Raw genomic sequence first — 17,132 nt, forward strand, 5'->3', positions numbered from 1 at the left:
GCCAAGCTGGCAACTTCCGAAGTCCCAAAACCAGGAAGTTACAGTGATATTTATACATTTTCTGGCTAAATAACTGAATGCTAGAAAAAACTTCTCACGTGTTACTTTTCTTAACAATCATTGGTCCTAAGCAGGTCACTAGCAGGTCACTTATCTAAGCCCTGCAGTCTCTCTGTTACATGTCCAGGAGGGCGGAATACAATACTGTGTATGCTGAGATAACCATAAAAAGCTAAAACGCCCAAGATACAACACCCAGTGCAGGCAGGCTAGAACATGAGATAAGTCAGGTCTGCAATTAAACATAATTCAGCATTTTATTAAGGAGAAAACTTAGTTCAAGTCTCAGGAAAACCAGTCCCAGACTCCATCACCAGAAGTTCTAGGCGGTTTACACTAAGAGAAACTGGACAGCCAGCGAAATACATTCATACCATAAAAATCAAATCATACAATAAAAAGTTAAAAATATGGTTACAATCTTAAGAATACCAAGTTAAGTAATAAATTTGTCAAACAGAGAAGACTTGATTCATTTTCGAAAAGAACATTAAGACGTGGCTTGATGAATACATTCACCAATGGATCAGAATGGGGTTCCTTATATTTGGGGGGAGGGAGGAGCATCAGGAGATGGCTTTTAGGGGGGATTGAGGAGGGCAGCAGGTTCTAAGGGTAATGGCCCCTTTAAGAGGCTCTCGCTTATTTACGAATCCACACCTATTCACCTGTCTACCCCAGCCTAATCTAGCTCAATGTAGTTTGTCTTGAGCTACCAATCAAAACAAACCTTGATCATCTCATCCCCTAACTGACCTACCCATCTACTATCCCAACACTATCCAACCCCATTTAACTATCCCTTATCAACTTATCTACTCCCACATGCTCACTCATCCAGTCCACTACCCATTACCCCATCTGTCCGACTTATCTACCACAGCTCATCACCCCCACCCACTCTCCTACCCTCCCACCCTCCTATCCACCTCCCTCCAACCCACTCTCTAACCAACTGCATCAAGTTATTAGTTAGAGGTATAAATTAAATTAGACTTCTACCTCTAACCATTGAAGTTAAACGTAAGTAGTTATCTTTACTTCCATTTTACCTATTTTTAAATTTTTTTTTTTTAACTTCTGCAGAGAAAAAAAAAGAGGAGGAGGACTAGCAATAATAATCAAGAATTCCCTAACTCTAAACATACTTGAAAAAACATCCACCCCGCAAATGGATTTCCTAGCATGTCATCTCACAAACCCAACACTAAAAAACTCACTAAACTGCTTGCTCTGCTACATAACACCAGGAAACTGGACCACAGTGAGACCTGAATTTGAAAACTTCATCTACCAAAACTCATTAACAGCAGAATATAACCTCATCCTAGGAGACCTAAACCTACACCTAGAAGACACAACCTCCACACCGGCAAATAACTGTCTATCCTTCCTCAAAGCCTTATCCTTCCAGATCCTAAACCCACAAACCACCCATGAAAAAGGTCATCAACTGGACATTGCTGCATTCATGACTCACCAACCATCCAATCCAGCAATCCAAACTCCTAACGGAACATGGTCCCCATCCCTATGGTCAGACCACTACACATACAACTTCAACATCAACTGGACCATGACCAAACACACACCTCAATCAAAAAAAACCACATACACCACACGCAAACATATCGACCCAACCATTTTTTGGTCAAATGTAGATGAAACTATACAAGACTGCGACCCAAAAAACTTCATCTCCCACTGGAAAAATGTGTCCACCAACATCCTTGATGATCTGGCCCCCATACAAACCAAAACCAGAACCAGCAGGAAATCAGACCAATGGTTTGATAATGAATTACTCCAACTCAAAAGACAGTGTAGAAGATTAGAAAGAAAATGGAGAAAAAAGAACCAAGATCAAACAAAAACCGAATGGAAAAAAATCAACAAACAATACAAAAATCAACTAAGGGATAAGAGGAAAAGCTACTATACTAACCTCATAGGCACGGAAACTCAAGATTCCAAAAAAATATTCCAAATCCTGAAAGAATTAACAGACACCAAACCATACACAACCACCACGAATACTCCTCCACCATCACCCACCCTCTTAGCAGAACACTTCAAGAACAAAATTACCAACACCAGAGCCACTCTCATCCTTAACCCATCCCATCAAAACCCAATCACAATCCACCCTCCAGGAAAAGAGGCAACTGCAGCAGACAGAATTTGGACTCAATTCCCCAACATACAATGGTCAGAATTCAACAAATTCTACAAAAAATACAGCCATGCCTCCTGTGACCTCAACCATTGCCCCTCATATCTCCTTACCACCTCTAGTGTAAAATTCCGCACCACAATTCTACAATGGATTCAATTCACGCTCACAGAAGGCACATTCCCTGCTGACCTCAGCGAAATCGTCATCACCCCAATCCAAAAAGACCCAAAAGCACCACAAAACCACCCATCTAACTTTAGACCTATAGCCTCAATTCCGCTATATGTCAAAATTATAGAAGGCCTAGTAGCCAAACTCCTCACCAATTACATAGATGACCACAACCTACTCCACCCCATGCAATCAGGCTTCAGAACAAACTTCAGCACAGAGACACTACTAGGCTCCCTTATGGATACCGTCAGACAACACCTTAGTACAGGGAAAAAAATGCTTCTCATACAACTGGACTTAACTGCGGCATTCGACTTAGTGGATCACAACATCCTTCTACAGATCTTAGACGCAATAGGCATCTCAGATAAAGTATACTCTTGGTTTGAAGGATTCCTAAAACTCAGAACCTACAGCTTAAATCAAACAAAGAAAAGTCAGAATCCTGGTCAAACCCCTGCGGCGTACCACAAGGATCTCCACTATCCCCCACCCTCTTCAATCTCTACACTGCTTCTCTAGGAACGCATCTGGACAATATGGGCATAACCACCTATAGTTATGCTGATGACATCACCATCCTCATCCCATTCGATCATTCTAAACCTACCATGACAGACAAACTTCACCAAACACTTGAAACAGTCACAACCTGGATGAAAAATCACAAACTTAAACTCAACCAAGACAAAACCAAATTCATCCTTCTCGAAAATGACAAGATCCAAACCTCAACCAATTTAGACATAAACGCAATCAAATATCCCATCCAAACCACCATAAAACTACTTGGCATGACCATAGACAGATGCTGCACTATGCAACCGCAAATAAATAAAACAATTCAGAAATCATTCGCAATCATGAGAAATCTGAGACAAGTCCGAAAATTCTTTGAAAGAACACAATTCCAACTTATAGTCCAATCCCTAATACTAGGGATATTGGACTACTGCAACATCCTCTTCCTTCCTTGCCCTGCAACTACAATTAGACAACTCCAAACAATCCAAAATACAGCTTTGAGACTCATCTACTCACTGAAAAAACATGACCACATCACTGAAGCCTTCATCAACTCACATTGGCTTCCAATCCAAGAAAGAATCCAATTCAAATTCTACTGCATATTATTCAAAACCCTACACGGAGACAGCCCATCATACTTGAACAATCGCCTCATCCAAGCACCCACTACAAGACAAAGAAAAACGCACGCCCCATTCATACCCCCCCCAATCAAGGAAGTAAAAAGAACAAAACTACACGACGGCCTCCTAGCCACCCAAGCCGCAAGGCTAGACAACCAGATCTCCAACCTCTTGATGACCACCCCAGACTATAGGACGTTCAGAAAAGAAATAAAAACCACACTTTTCAAGAAATTCCTGAAGCAGCAATAACATCACGACCGTTTAGTAACTCTAAAACTGACATTTGATCTACCCACTACTGCACTAATAAGAACAAAAGAACTTCCACTATGACCACCTATTAACTCTTTTACAAACCACCTCACCCTCAACAACCTGCTAAATGTTTATAAGATCTACAACTTACCTCTCTAGCAAATCATTGTAACTCTGTTTTTTTGTTAAACTAACCTTTTGTAATCCGCCTTGAACCGCAAGGTAATGGCGGAATAGAAATCCCTAATGTAATGTAATGTAATTCTGCACAGTTTTATGTGCACAGTGCATCTCATTTGCTTAGGAAGATCTTAGAGGATCGATCGTGGGCTGAGAATCAGGGAAGCCACTGTTCCAGTCCCAATTCTCTCCCCCTTGTGACCTTGTGCAAGTCACTTCCATTTCCTCATTTACCAATATGAATTAATGTTCATTAATGTGATTTTACCCTATTTAACAAAATTTCCATTATTTTCATTGCGGTCTGTTTACTAACAAAGTGCACGTTAATGAAGTCCTTAGATTAAAAGTCCACCGAGGACAGGGAAATAACTTGGGGGCCCTTTTACTGAAGGGTCATCAAATTTGCAGTCACTGTGGTTTAATGTGGAACTTTATTGCATGGTAGCTGCAAATGCTATGTGGCATCTAAGAAATGGAGAATCCTTCAAAAATATCTTATGCACAGCACTGAATTATCACCAAATATATAGGCTGCTGCTCGAGCCACACTTATTCACATTTCCTTTAACAAAATTCCTCATAAACTAAAATGATAAAAGAATATCATAGTGGAACTCAAGCGCTCACGGCTGCAATGCCATTAGTATGCTTTTTGGCATGCACCCTTAATGCGAGCTATCATTGGTCCTTTTATTCTTTTATTCTTATTATTTTTTCTAAAATTTTTATTTTTATTTCAACCTTCATTTAAATTATTTGCTATAGCTATTTATTGCAAGAGTCTTCTTATATCTTTGTAATAGTAGTACTTAGCTTGTGAATACTACACAGCCATCGACGGAAGATCTCCGTTTCGCTCTCTCAATATGACATAGAGCTTCTTCGGGAACGCTATAGTTAACCCTTTTAGTGAACTATCTGTTCAATGACCGGATTGAACAATTCAAACTCTCGGCCCCCCACTTCAACTTTCAAAGTGTCTTTCGTCACATCCGGGAATCACTCTTGCAATAAATAGCTATAGTAAATAATTTAAATGAAGGCTGAAATAAAAATAAACATTTTTGAAAAAATAATAATAATAAAAGAATAAAAGGACCGATGATAGCTCACATTAAGGGTGCATGACGAAAAGCATACTAATGGCATTGCAGCCGTGAGCGCTTGAGTTCCACTATGATATTCTTTTATCATTTTAGTTTATGAGGAATTTTGTTAAAGGAAATGTGAATAAGGGTGGCTCGAGCAGCAGCCTATATATTTGATATCTAAGAAGTGGAACCATCTTCTCCCATTTAGCTCCTATATTTTACTTATTTATTTAGATTTATATCCCGTCCTCCTAGAAAGCTCAGAACGGTAGAACATAGCAACATAATGGAGGGGGAGGGGCAGATATCTTACAGGGAATGGATCAGAATGGGGATAACAGCTAGTGAACGTACAAAGGGGCGGGCAAGGCAGGAACACATTAAGGGAGGAGGAGGATAGCGAGGAACTCCAGAGCGACTTGTATCAGTTAGAGAAATGGGCAGATCAATGGCAGATGAAGTTCAACGTGGAGAAATGCAAAGTAATGCATTTAGGTAGTAAGAATAAGGAATACGAGTATAGAATGTCAGGCGCAACTCTGGGTAAAAGCGAACAAGAAAAGGACCTGGGTGTACTGATAGATAGGACCCTGAAGCCGTCGGCACAATGCGCGGCAGCGGCAAAGAAAGCAAACAGAATGTTAGGCATGATAAAGAAAGGAATCACGAGTAGATCGGAGAAAGTCATAATGCCGCTTTATAGAGCAATGGTCAGACCACACTTGGAATACTGTGTCCAACATTGGTCTCCCAACCTAAAGAAGGATATAAAACTGTTAGAGAGGGTGCAGAGACGAGCAACGAAGTTAATAAGAGGTATGGAGAACTTGGAATATGAGGAACGACTCAAGAAACTAGGACTGTTCTCCCTTGAGAAGAGAAGGCTGCGAGGGGACATGATCGAGACGTTCAAAATGCTGAAAGGCATCGATAAAATAGAGCAGGAAAATAAATTATTTACATTGTCCAACACGACACGGACAAGAGGACATGGTTTGAAGCTAAGGGGGGACAAGTCCAGGACAAATGTCAGGAAGTTCTGTTTTACACAGCGAGTGGTAGACGCCTGGAATGCTCTCCCAAAGGAGGTTATCAAGGAATCCACTGTGCTGGGATTCAAAGGCAAATTAGATGCACATCTCCTTATGAGAGGCATAGAGGGATATGGGTGACTAAAACTACATCAGGTGTATACCTGACTGGGCCTCCGCGTGTGCGGATCGCCGGACTTGATGGACCATGGGTCTGATCCGGAGATGGCAGTTCTTATGTTCTTATGTTCTTATGACTGCAGGTCTCATTGGGGATGAGTGGATGCGTGGAGGGCAGTTCTCTAGACCATTTGTAGCGCATCAGGTTGGAGGTTGGATTAGGGTTACCATATTTGTGAAGCCAAAAAAGAGGACACATGGCCCCAAACTGGCCCCATCCCTGACCCCACCCCTAGGCAGTTGCCTGCTGTGTGCAGTCAGGGTCACAGCAAGCTATAATTGCACTCCGTGGGACTTGCCCTCCATGATGCCCCATCCCTTCTTGTGCTGCGCCCGTGATATCAGACTTTCACTTGTGGGGCCCTTCTACAAAGATGTGCTAAGTCCCAATGTGAGCTTAGCACACTGAAAAAAGCTTAAGATTAGACACACTAAAGTGTCCTGTGATAATTATCCACTATATGCACACTAATTGTGTGCTATTTTTTTTTCCCAATTCTTTATTCATTTTAAAAAAGTTTACAATAAGTATAACAGCATTTATAACATTTTAAACTCAAATACAACACTTAATATTCTGTTAAAATCCATATTAGAATTTATCCCCCTCCCCTAATCAATAACATTCTTTAAATTCAAGAAAACCTACCATAAACCCCATTCCTATATACCTTATTTAATATTTTTGTAAATCTGTTTTTTGAAGGAGGTGTAGCTATTTTTTTTGTATTGGAAGCATTTCCATCTAGTGCATTCATAGCACGCGCTAACTGGATAATGCAGACAATTCGGGAGCCCTTAGCATCTTCTAAATAGGAGGTGGTAAGTGCTCCAGTATTATATTTTTGAAGTCCTGCATGCTAAATAAGAAAAAAAAAATTATGTGGTCTCTGCAAATCTAATACCAAGAAAATACCCTATCTTAACTGCTGCAGTAAATTGGGCTTATTGCATGGGACACACTAATACCATATATTACTAAGATTAGTGAAAGGGTCCCTATGTTAAGACAATTGGATGGGTCCAAATACTGATTTTTTTTTTTGTGGGACTTGTAAGAGCCATTTATTTAAAAAACAAACAAATAAATAAAAAAATTGGTAAAGACAGTTGTTGCTTTTGTTCCAGAAATTTTTAAAAAATCTGCCGCCTGGGTAAATTAACCACTGAATCCAGAGGTATAAAGCCATTTACTAACATCATTTAGATGTGTCTAATAACTCTAGGTCAGAGAGAACTAGAATGGTTAAGTACTTTTTTTGCCTGTCACTAGGGTTGATGTATGGTTACATATGTTGCTTGGAGCACATTTTCTCCCCTTGTGTTCTGTATTCACATTATTTTTACAGATTTTTCTGACCATTTTAATACTTGTCTTGTCTAGACTGATTTACTGTTCACATAACAGCCAAGTTACCTTAACAACTAACAGCTGTATTCAAGATTCTGATGTAACTCTTTCAGCTCCAGTTTCATTCAACTAGGCACAGACACTTACCAGCAAATGTATCGCCACATCTAAAAGAAATTCGCCTATCTATTTCAGTTGTAAAATAAGAAATATTCCATGTAGCTATTGCTATTTTGCATGCACTAACAGGCTTGTTAACTTTTGTTTTAGTAACCTGGGTTGGTACATGATCTGAGGCAACCTAGATGAACCTTCAGCAAGACAGCTTCCTCATTATCTTTTAGGCCTGTGGCTCACCCCAACACCATCTACCCTTGAAGATGCCGATAACTAAATTCAGCAATCTTGATCACCAACAACACCACCTTCGCCAGAAAGATGCACATCATTGGGTCAGCATTCAAACACTGTGGCCCAGCGTTTGCTTTAAAGTTGGCTGCGGCGTGTAAATAGTCCACATATATTCAACCGTGATATCTGTGAAAGCAGTGGCGCTGTATTTACCTTATTCACTGGTAACTGATGCAAGTTATATAGATATTGATGATATTCTGCTGCTACAGTATATAGACACTTATATGGTTTAAGTTAAGACAGCCTCGTGTAGGGCTACCATATTTTCTCGGGGAAACCCCAGACACATGACCTGCCCGGTTCCACTTCCAGCCCCACCCCCATTTTCAGAATCATAGATAACGTCAAAGATAGGCGCCGGAAATATAGGCCAGTGTTTTGTAGGCCTACATTTCTGGCGCCTTTGACGAGAATTGCATCTACAGAGTTGCCTAATGGCGCCTGAGGTTATTTCTGGTGTAGACCACGCCTACTTTAACATTATGCGCTATTAGGTGTCTCCGTGGATATGACTATGGTATCCTTTTTTTCAGGTGTCTCTGGGTGCCTACATTTAAAAAAAAAAAAAAAAAAAAAAATCACTTTTAATTGGTTTTAAACAACGCAGTCAATTACCACGCTGATTGACTCCAATTAAAACAGTTAAGTTAGGTGGTGGTATGGCATCTGTTGGTGCAGTTTAGAGAATACAGGCCTTATTGTCTACATAATGGGTGGTGGTAAGGACTCATGTGCTGATCTGTTTTAATAGCCACGTGCTAATGATAAAATTAGCATGTGCCCATTAATACAAAAAAAAATAGGAAAATCCACCATTTGACTAAGGTGGTAATTTTTTTTTTCTGCACCACAAAACGAACTGGATGCCCCAAAAACTTCATGTATCTGGTCTTCTCTCCTCTAATAAATGTTGGAATTGTAAGTTGTTTCCAGGGACTTTAGCACACATGTTATTTGATTGTCCATGTTTACAATCTTATTGGAAGGACATTTGGTCTGCTGTGTGTTCTATTTTTTGATATACAATCCAATCTCTCCATCGCTATAGTCATGTTTAAATCAGAGGCTCCCTCTCTTAAGATTTCTGACACACATCATGCCCTATTTAATACTCTTAATTATTGCACTGAGACTAATATTATCTAACTACTCTTATAGCCCGTTACATTAACGGGTGCTAGAATATATGTGTGTGTGTCTGTCTTTTTTATTTTTTCTCTCTCCTTAGCCGCTTTCTGTATTCTGTCTGTCTTTTTTTTTTTTTTTTTTCCTTGGCTGTCCACTACCACCCCTTGCCTGCTCCCCCTGTCCATTCTCCCTTCCTTTTACCTCCCCTTTGTCCTCCACCACCCCATCACTGCTCACCTTATCCAGCAGAAGCCCTTCTCCCTTTGTTTTACCTCCCCCTGTCCATCATCACCTCCTTCCCGCTCCCCCTGTCCTGTATGCCTGTCTTTATTTTTCTGCCCCCCCCTCCCTGTTCATCAGCACCTCTTCCCCTGTCCATCAACCCCTTTTCTGCCCTCCATTTCCTTGTGTCGCAGCATTTCCCTCCCACCTCACTTCCCTGCGCAGTATTTTCCTCCCCCATACCTTCCTCCTGAACTCCATGTCCTGCTTATGTCGACATCCGCCTTGGAGGGGGGGGAGGAAGAGAGAGAGCGAGCTTCGGGCGGCCAGCAGCCGCCGCAGCCGACATCCGCTTCGGGGGGGGGGGGGGTAGGAAGAGAGAGAGAGAGTTTTGGGCGGCCAGCAGCCGCTGCGGCTGACATCCGCCTTGGGCCGCCGCGGCCCACATCTACCTTGGCGGGGGGGGGGGGGGGGGGGGGAGGAAGAGGGGAGGAAGAAGACCGTAAGCCGTGCATGCGCACTTCCTAGCTACAGCTCACGGAAAACGGACGCACGCATAGGAACTGCGCATGCGCGGCTTACCGTTTTATTATATTAGATTGGAAATCTTTTGACTCACTAAGGGCTCCTTTTATCAAGCCGCGCTAGCTGGGTTAGCGCACGTGACTTTTAATCACGTGCTAACCCCCGCACTGGCCAAAATACTCAAGGCAGGCGTTAGCGGCTAGCGCGGCCGGCGGTTTAACGCTGCTATTACGCGAGTTAAACCGCTAGTGTGGCTTGATAAAAGGAGCCCTAAATATCCACTTTTGATGGCAGTGCTTCTTTGTGAGATGCTAATTTCTAAGTCCTTGCCTCTACATACTAAAGTTGCTAGGAAATGGGCCATTATCGAGAACTACTTGAATTCTGTATAGCCATATATTTACATTATATCTATACTATATTATGTCTACATTATATTTTTCTATTTACATTCCATACCTTTTATACATATCTTTCTATTTCTTCCTCTCTGTTTCTTAGGCCTCTGAGGGATTTTTTCTCTCCTTTTTCCCTTTTCTCCTTCCTTTCCCTTCCCATAGAGTTCACGCTGGATAATTATATTAGTCGGAATGGTGAGATTTTACTTGTTCATTTGGTATTGTTCATTTGACTTATCACTCCATCCAAATTGTTATATATTTGACTATATAGATTTTTACTTTTCTTTGTATTTGAGCAAAAATTTTCAATAAAATTTCATGTTAAAAAAAAAAAAAGAATGACCTTAGCACACAGGAAAAACACACTAAGGACACTTTTTGCCACTATTTGGTAAAAGGGCCAGACACTTTACATGAGAGTAGAGATCGTGCCACCTGTGTCTTGGTCTGTAAGCCAGTTGTAATGATCGGTTTTTGTTATACGTATATGTTAATAAGTTAGTTAAGCTGTTTAATAATAAAATGTCCATTTCAAAAGTTCTTTCAATTGGAGCTTAGTGGTATTCGGTAGAAATTTGTCCGACGTAAAGAGTGCTGGACTTGAGGAAGTTGGGAAATACTTCTCAAGCATAGCAACAGGGAAGGGGGGAGTGTGTGGTACAGTTTTTAAAGCTACAGCTTCAGCACCCTGGGGTTGTGGGTTCAAACCCACACTGCTCCTTGTGACCCTGGTCAAGACACTTAGGGCTCCTTTTACAAAGCCGCGCTAGGGCCTTAACGTGTGAAATAGCGTGCACGAATTTTCCGTGTGCGCTAGCCGCTACCGCCTCCTTTTGAGCAGGTGGTAGATTTTTGGCTGGCGCGCGCTAATCCGGTGCATGCGTTAAAACCGCTAGCACGGCTTAGTAAAAGGTGCCCTTAATCCCCCCCCCCCATTTCCACAGGTACATTAGATAGATTGTGAGCCCACTGGGACAGACAGGGAAAATGAGCACCTGAATAAATTCGTGTAAACCCTTCTGAGCTCCTTTGGGAGAACGGTATAGCAAATGTAATAAATACATGAAATAAATAAATTTTTCAAGTGTCAGTTTAGGCTTAGCTCCTAGTTTTGTTTGTTGTATTTCCAAGAGCGAGTGAATACCATAGTAAACAGCTGTAGCATTCAACCAGACTCCAAAAATCAGTAAGCAAATGTAAAGAGAAAGAGAGGCAATGTCCCACACAGCAGCTGGGGAGTAATGTTTTCATGACTACACTGGAGGAGGATTGTGGCATGAGATTGTTGCCAATTGTGATTCTACCACCTAATTATGATCATGTTATGGTCAAAGAATGTATTTTTTGTGTGCTAAAATGGAATTGATCGTGTTCTTGGAAAATAAATTACTGGTCAATGGTCAGAAGCTTTTGACAGACTAGAAGCCCTCGTCATAGATAACAATTTTAACTAATGGTTTTGTTTTAATTTTAGGGTTTTTTTTTTTTTGCTTTGGAACCCAACACTGGCATGACACATGAGGATCAGCTGTTGATGTCCTGGAAGCTAATTCAGCCATTTGCTAGATTAACTTTCTGGCCCTGTCTTTTTTCCTAAATGTAGTATTTTTTTGGCTTGCATTGTATGGGAGAAGAGGAGGGCTCTGATAATGAGCTTTGCTTCTGCTGATTTGTTCCATCGCATCTGTGCATGTTTTTTTTTTTTTTTTTAATTGTTAGTTTGCCAGCTGCATCCTTGTTTCAGTGAGCAAAAATTTAATGTTTTCTTATAGAGGCAAAAAAACGGAAGGCAAAGCTGTACATGTTGCTACTTTTAAAACACATACACACACAACAGCAGAACTGTCATATTACAAAGAAGAAATAAAGCTTATTTCCCTATGCTGGAAAAGTAATATTTAGTCAGCTGTAGAGACATGTTATAACAGAGTTGTAATACATACTACACAGAAATATGAAGCCATGTTGAATGTTTTATATCAAGAATGAAAAAGTTGAGCTGCTCAATATTCAGTCATATTTAAGTTTTCAAGCTTATTTTTGATATACCGCAGTTCATAAAATATCATATACTAGTTTTTTAGCCTGTTACATTAACGGGTGCTAGCAGCCCTTTTCGCTTACTTTTACCTCCTCCCTGACCAGCAGCACCCCCCCATTCCCATTCCATGAACCACACCAGGTGTTTTCAAAACCGACTCCTGCTCATGAAAACATCAGCAAACAGACCCAGAAGCTATTTTTTTTTTTTTCCCAGAACAGTTCAAGGCTTGGCACAGAATTACAAATTTGATTGGATCTACAGTGAAAAACAGCATTTATTCCCCCCTCTCTGTGCAGCAGCCACAGCACGTTCTTTACCTTATTCCCCTTTCCCTTCCCGCGTTCAAGCCTGCTATCTAGTTCCTTGGCACCCTCCCCTTCCCACGGTCTCACAATTTTGAAAAACTCAACTTCCGCTGGTGCTGGAGTGGAGCTCGATGGCTAATTGCCTCGGAGGAGTTTTTCCAGAGTCTGAAGGTTGATTTTTAAGTTTTAAGGTGCCGTGGAGGTTCCTCTCACGATCGCCGCCTGCATCGGAAGCCTTCTCCGATGCAGGTGCGGCTCGTGAGAGGAGCCGCTAAAAGTTCTGGGGTCTGCAACAGACTGAAGCATGGTGAGGGGCAGAGGCCGGAGGCGGGCAAAGGAGGAGATTTACGTTTGAGGCTCGGGAGACGGCAGGACTCCGCGTTCACTCCCTCTGTGACATGGTAAGGTGTAGGCTGTGTGGTAAGCGCACATGCGCACTCTCACCGGCACATCCCGACAGATCAGATCTCAGGGAACATGCGGCAAGAGTGCGCATGCGCGCCTAGCATTTTATTATTATAGATTATAGAAAGAGAAAAACGTAAGAGAGAGTATAGCTGGATGAAAGGAGAACCACAGTATTTGATTGGATAGGAAAGTAAATAGGGAAAAGAAAGAGGGGGAGATGGATAGTTTGTGCGGTCATGCCAGGTGATGTCCAGTAACAATCGAGATAGGAAACTAAGGAGGGGCCGGTTATTCAAAGGCATACTTAAATAAGAATGTTTTAAGTGGTGAATTAAATCTGTCGATTGAAGTTTCTAATCTGAGTTGTGAAGGTAGAACATTCCATAAAGTGGGGCCAGTTAAAAAAAATGCTACTATGGATAAAGTCATCTAATCAAAGATAATATTAATCTTAGGAAGAAAGTGGAAACACTTGAAAATAATTCCCAGAATAACAATGTGAGACTTATTAATTTCCCTAGATTAACCACGGTTACTCCTAGGGAAATGCTTAGGAGATACCTTTTTGAAATATTGCAAGTTTCTGAGGAAACTTTACCACCATTTACTCAAGTGTATTATTTGCCAAACAAAAATGGGGCTCAATTGCAGTCTAAAATATCGAATCAAACACCATTGAATGTTTCTGAAATCTTAGAAACATCAGATAAGAGAGACAGCAGTACCTTCTACAATGGTTGTGACACTAGCTCTCGCAATAGATAAAGTATGGTTATTGAGACTTTTCTTCAAAAACAAACAGAAAGAGTTTCTTGGATGCCAAATACAAATGTTTCCTGATTTTTCTAGAGAAACTCAAAAGCGTCGTAGAGAATTTTTACTTTTGAAACCTGGAGTCACTTTACTGAGAGCAACATTTTACTTAAGATATCCTTGCAAGTGTATTATTTGCTACCATTCAGTTAAATATGTTTTTTTTTTAAATCTCATCAGTTAACCGCTTTTCTGGCTTTGTCTCGACTGGATAAAGAGGAGTCAACAATAGCTCAATAGTTTATATAAGCTGTTCATCACATCTCAGTTCTGTCTGTAATTTGTCCTATTATTACAACAGTTTTTTTCTTTTTTTTCTCGCTTAACGTAATCTTGGATCTCTTTTTTGAGGACTTGAGTTGGGTTAGTTGAAAGAATTTTCTTTTATGTTGATTGTGATTCATATTGGTTATACGTTATATCTTCACTAACCTACTTTCTGAACAAGTGACTACTTGAATGTAAAATTTAAAATCTATTAAAAAAAAAAAGAGTCATAGGTGATCTGTTGAGTGGTTGGGATGATTAATGGGTTTTGTTGAAGTGATCGAGGTATCTGGGAGGGTAGGTAGAGGATCAGAAGGTGATTGAGATAGGGAGGGCATTTCGACAGGTGCGTTTTAAAGATTAGTAGAGTTTTATGTTATTTTGTGGGTTACTAGAAGCTATTGTGTTGATTTTAATAAGGGGTGACATGGTCAAATTTTTTCTTTCCAGTTGAACAACTCTCTAGTGGTGATGCAGTGCAATATTATTACAATTAAATATGTGAGAGGTTATAATCACACCAACACAGAGGTTAACCATTTAAATATTTGTATTTATTTATTACAATTAAAAAAAACAACCCAATAACTATTAAGGGTGAAAGAAAACTAAATAAGTATGTCCAACAATTATTATCAGATGTTGTTTAAACAAGATCAATATAAATGAATAGCACCTAATTCCCATATACGTGGGTTGACAGTTCAAAGATGTCTTTTTAAGTGCTTGAGTCAGCGATTGACCAAACAGCACAATAGTTCAAGTTAAATTTTCTGTGAGAGTATAGCCCAAACTTCAGATTGGAAGGGTGTATATTCTCTTACCCCTCCTAACTCTCTTTACAGTAAATAGTACAACGTTTATAGATCCTCAGAAGTACCACCTAGCACTCATACAAATTCATTGTGTCAGGCTTTATGTACTACTTCTTCACCTGATCTTCCATACTTTGCTATTAAATTTATAAATACTTTTTTCTACCTTAGTGTATAAATAGTTTAAATACTTAGCTTAAAACTTGTGGTCATGCTTTCAGGGATTTATACTGCCAACATGTTTCACCCGAAGGGGTTTTATCAAGGCACTATATCCCTTTCTAAAGCTTAACATCGCTGTAACCGACCACTGTCTTCTTTGCCTGTGAGCCCGCTGGGATAGATAGGGGAAAATGCTTGAGTACCTGATTGTAAACCGCTTAATACACCTTGTCATCCAAGCAGCAGATCAAATCACATTCTCAAGTAGAACCTGAAGCCTCACAATCCTCAAAAAATATATAATTAAGGCAAGAAATCCACCTCTGGTGGGCCTCAAAGAGATGCCTTTGTTGCCATCTTGAAAAATGCTGGTGCTTAACTTCTAGTGGTGCATTGAAACACACTGCTCCCCTATTTGACTGACTCCTAGTGGCGCATTCTGATGTACTGCTAGGGGGTAGGCACTGCTGTTTTTCAAGATGGCTGTATAAGGAAGAGTTGCTACTTAATTTCTTCCCAAGTAAATAGTATTGGTCCATGGGGGTGTTACAGCGTTGAGGGCCTCTTTGTACCATTTAGCCAGGGTTGTTTGGGCCAGAGATTCCTGAAGCAGATAGCCTTGGGATGGGAGAGTTTTTTTTTTTTTTTTTTCTTTTCTCCTGTCTGTGTGTGAGCCAGCTCCCTTCAGAATTCAATATTGAATGAGGAATTGTACTGATAGGAAAAAAAAAAAAGAAACCTTTAGTCCATTGCAGAAATTGGAAGCTTGTTACTACACTTCCCCCTCCCTATTAGTGGTTTCGACACTCATGGTTTCACATATTCGCGATTTTTTTTTGTGGGGGGGAACCCCCCCATAGTTTAAGACATTCCCGCCTCCCTCCAGCCTTCCTCTCGGCATCCCGGCCTTACCTGGTGGTCTACGGGAACTCACGGCAGTCATTTCCTATTGGCGATCTGCACGGGGCAGGAGCGTAGGAAGACCGCTCCTGCCCCGAAAGCCTGCTAGACCAACGGGTAAGGTCGGGATGCAGGGAGGGAGGCGGGGGGTGGGTCAGAGCCGGACAAGAAGTTATTTGAGGTTTTTCTCCATTCGCGGTCCGGCTCTGCCCTTAACCCCCGCGAATACTGAGGGAGAAGTGTATAGTGGTGTGCATTGTTTTTGTTTGGTTTTCTGTCAGTACATGTGAATCAGAACACTGTGTGCAGGAACACAGCCCTCGGTTCCAATGCCTGACTTATTCCATCTGGCTGTGCTTGGGGGATTTACTACTAGATTCCTGATGCTGGATGGGCAGGTTCATCGTCCTTTCTAGCTCTGTTGAGTAGAGCAATGCAGTGATAACAGTGGGTCAGGCACAGCACATTCTGCAGCCTCATTGAAACATCACCCGTACAAACAGCCTTTTATATGAGAGAACTGTGATTTTGTCCGTGCTAAAAATAACCATGACTGGCTGGAGAACTTAAATGTTTCTTTTCCATAATTGTCCCTTCAATTTTTTGGTGCAAATTTAGAGACTGCCTTTTCTTATTTTCCGTAATGTGTTTTATTTCTAAAATGGTATTAGTTTTGGGGAATAAAAAGTGTGTAACATTAAATCTGTCACTTTTCTAGTTCTGAAAAAACTTCCGCCATGAGTCCCTTGATAAGCTGTAAATACTTTATAGATGGATGTATAGGATTCTATCAGCATAACAACAAGTTGATTTACCCCCCTCCCCCTTTTACAAAATCATAGCGTGTTTTTTAGTGCCAGTTGTGGTGGTAACAGCTCTGATGCTCATAGGAATTCTTTGAGCGTCGGAGCTGTTAACCGCCATGGCCGGCGCTTAAAACTAAGCTATGGTTTTATAAAGGGGGGGGGGGTAGTTAGATTGGCATGGAGAAGGGACTGCAGGATTTTAAATATTTAGGAGAGAAATTATCAACATGGTCTACCATTAAGATGGGTTATTTTACTGTTAATCCA

At 40.9% G+C, this 17,132-nt stretch overlaps 1 protein-coding gene across 9 annotated transcripts in view; it reads left to right on the forward strand.

Annotated features, from left to right (window-relative positions):
* The window catches only part of ENOX1 (ecto-NOX disulfide-thiol exchanger 1), a 628,466-nt gene that overhangs the window by 229,370 nt on the left and 381,964 nt on the right, over positions 1–17,132 (forward strand). Inside the window, exon 3 of one of the 9 annotated variants that reach the window (XM_033948798.1) lies at positions 7,926–8,107. The exons of 7 other annotated variants lie outside the window; for them this stretch is intronic. The gene's annotated coding sequence lies outside the window, so the exon portion shown is untranslated. Of the gene's footprint in view, positions 1–7,925; positions 8,108–8,127; positions 8,231–17,132 lie in introns of those variants that run through there. One more of the 9 variants, XM_033948800.1, reaches the window with a different exon arrangement.

This window comes from Geotrypetes seraphini, chromosome 6, assembly GCF_902459505.1.
Source record: "Geotrypetes seraphini chromosome 6, aGeoSer1.1, whole genome shotgun sequence".
In the NCBI taxonomy this organism is placed as follows: Eukaryota; Metazoa; Chordata; class Amphibia; order Gymnophiona; family Dermophiidae; genus Geotrypetes; species Geotrypetes seraphini.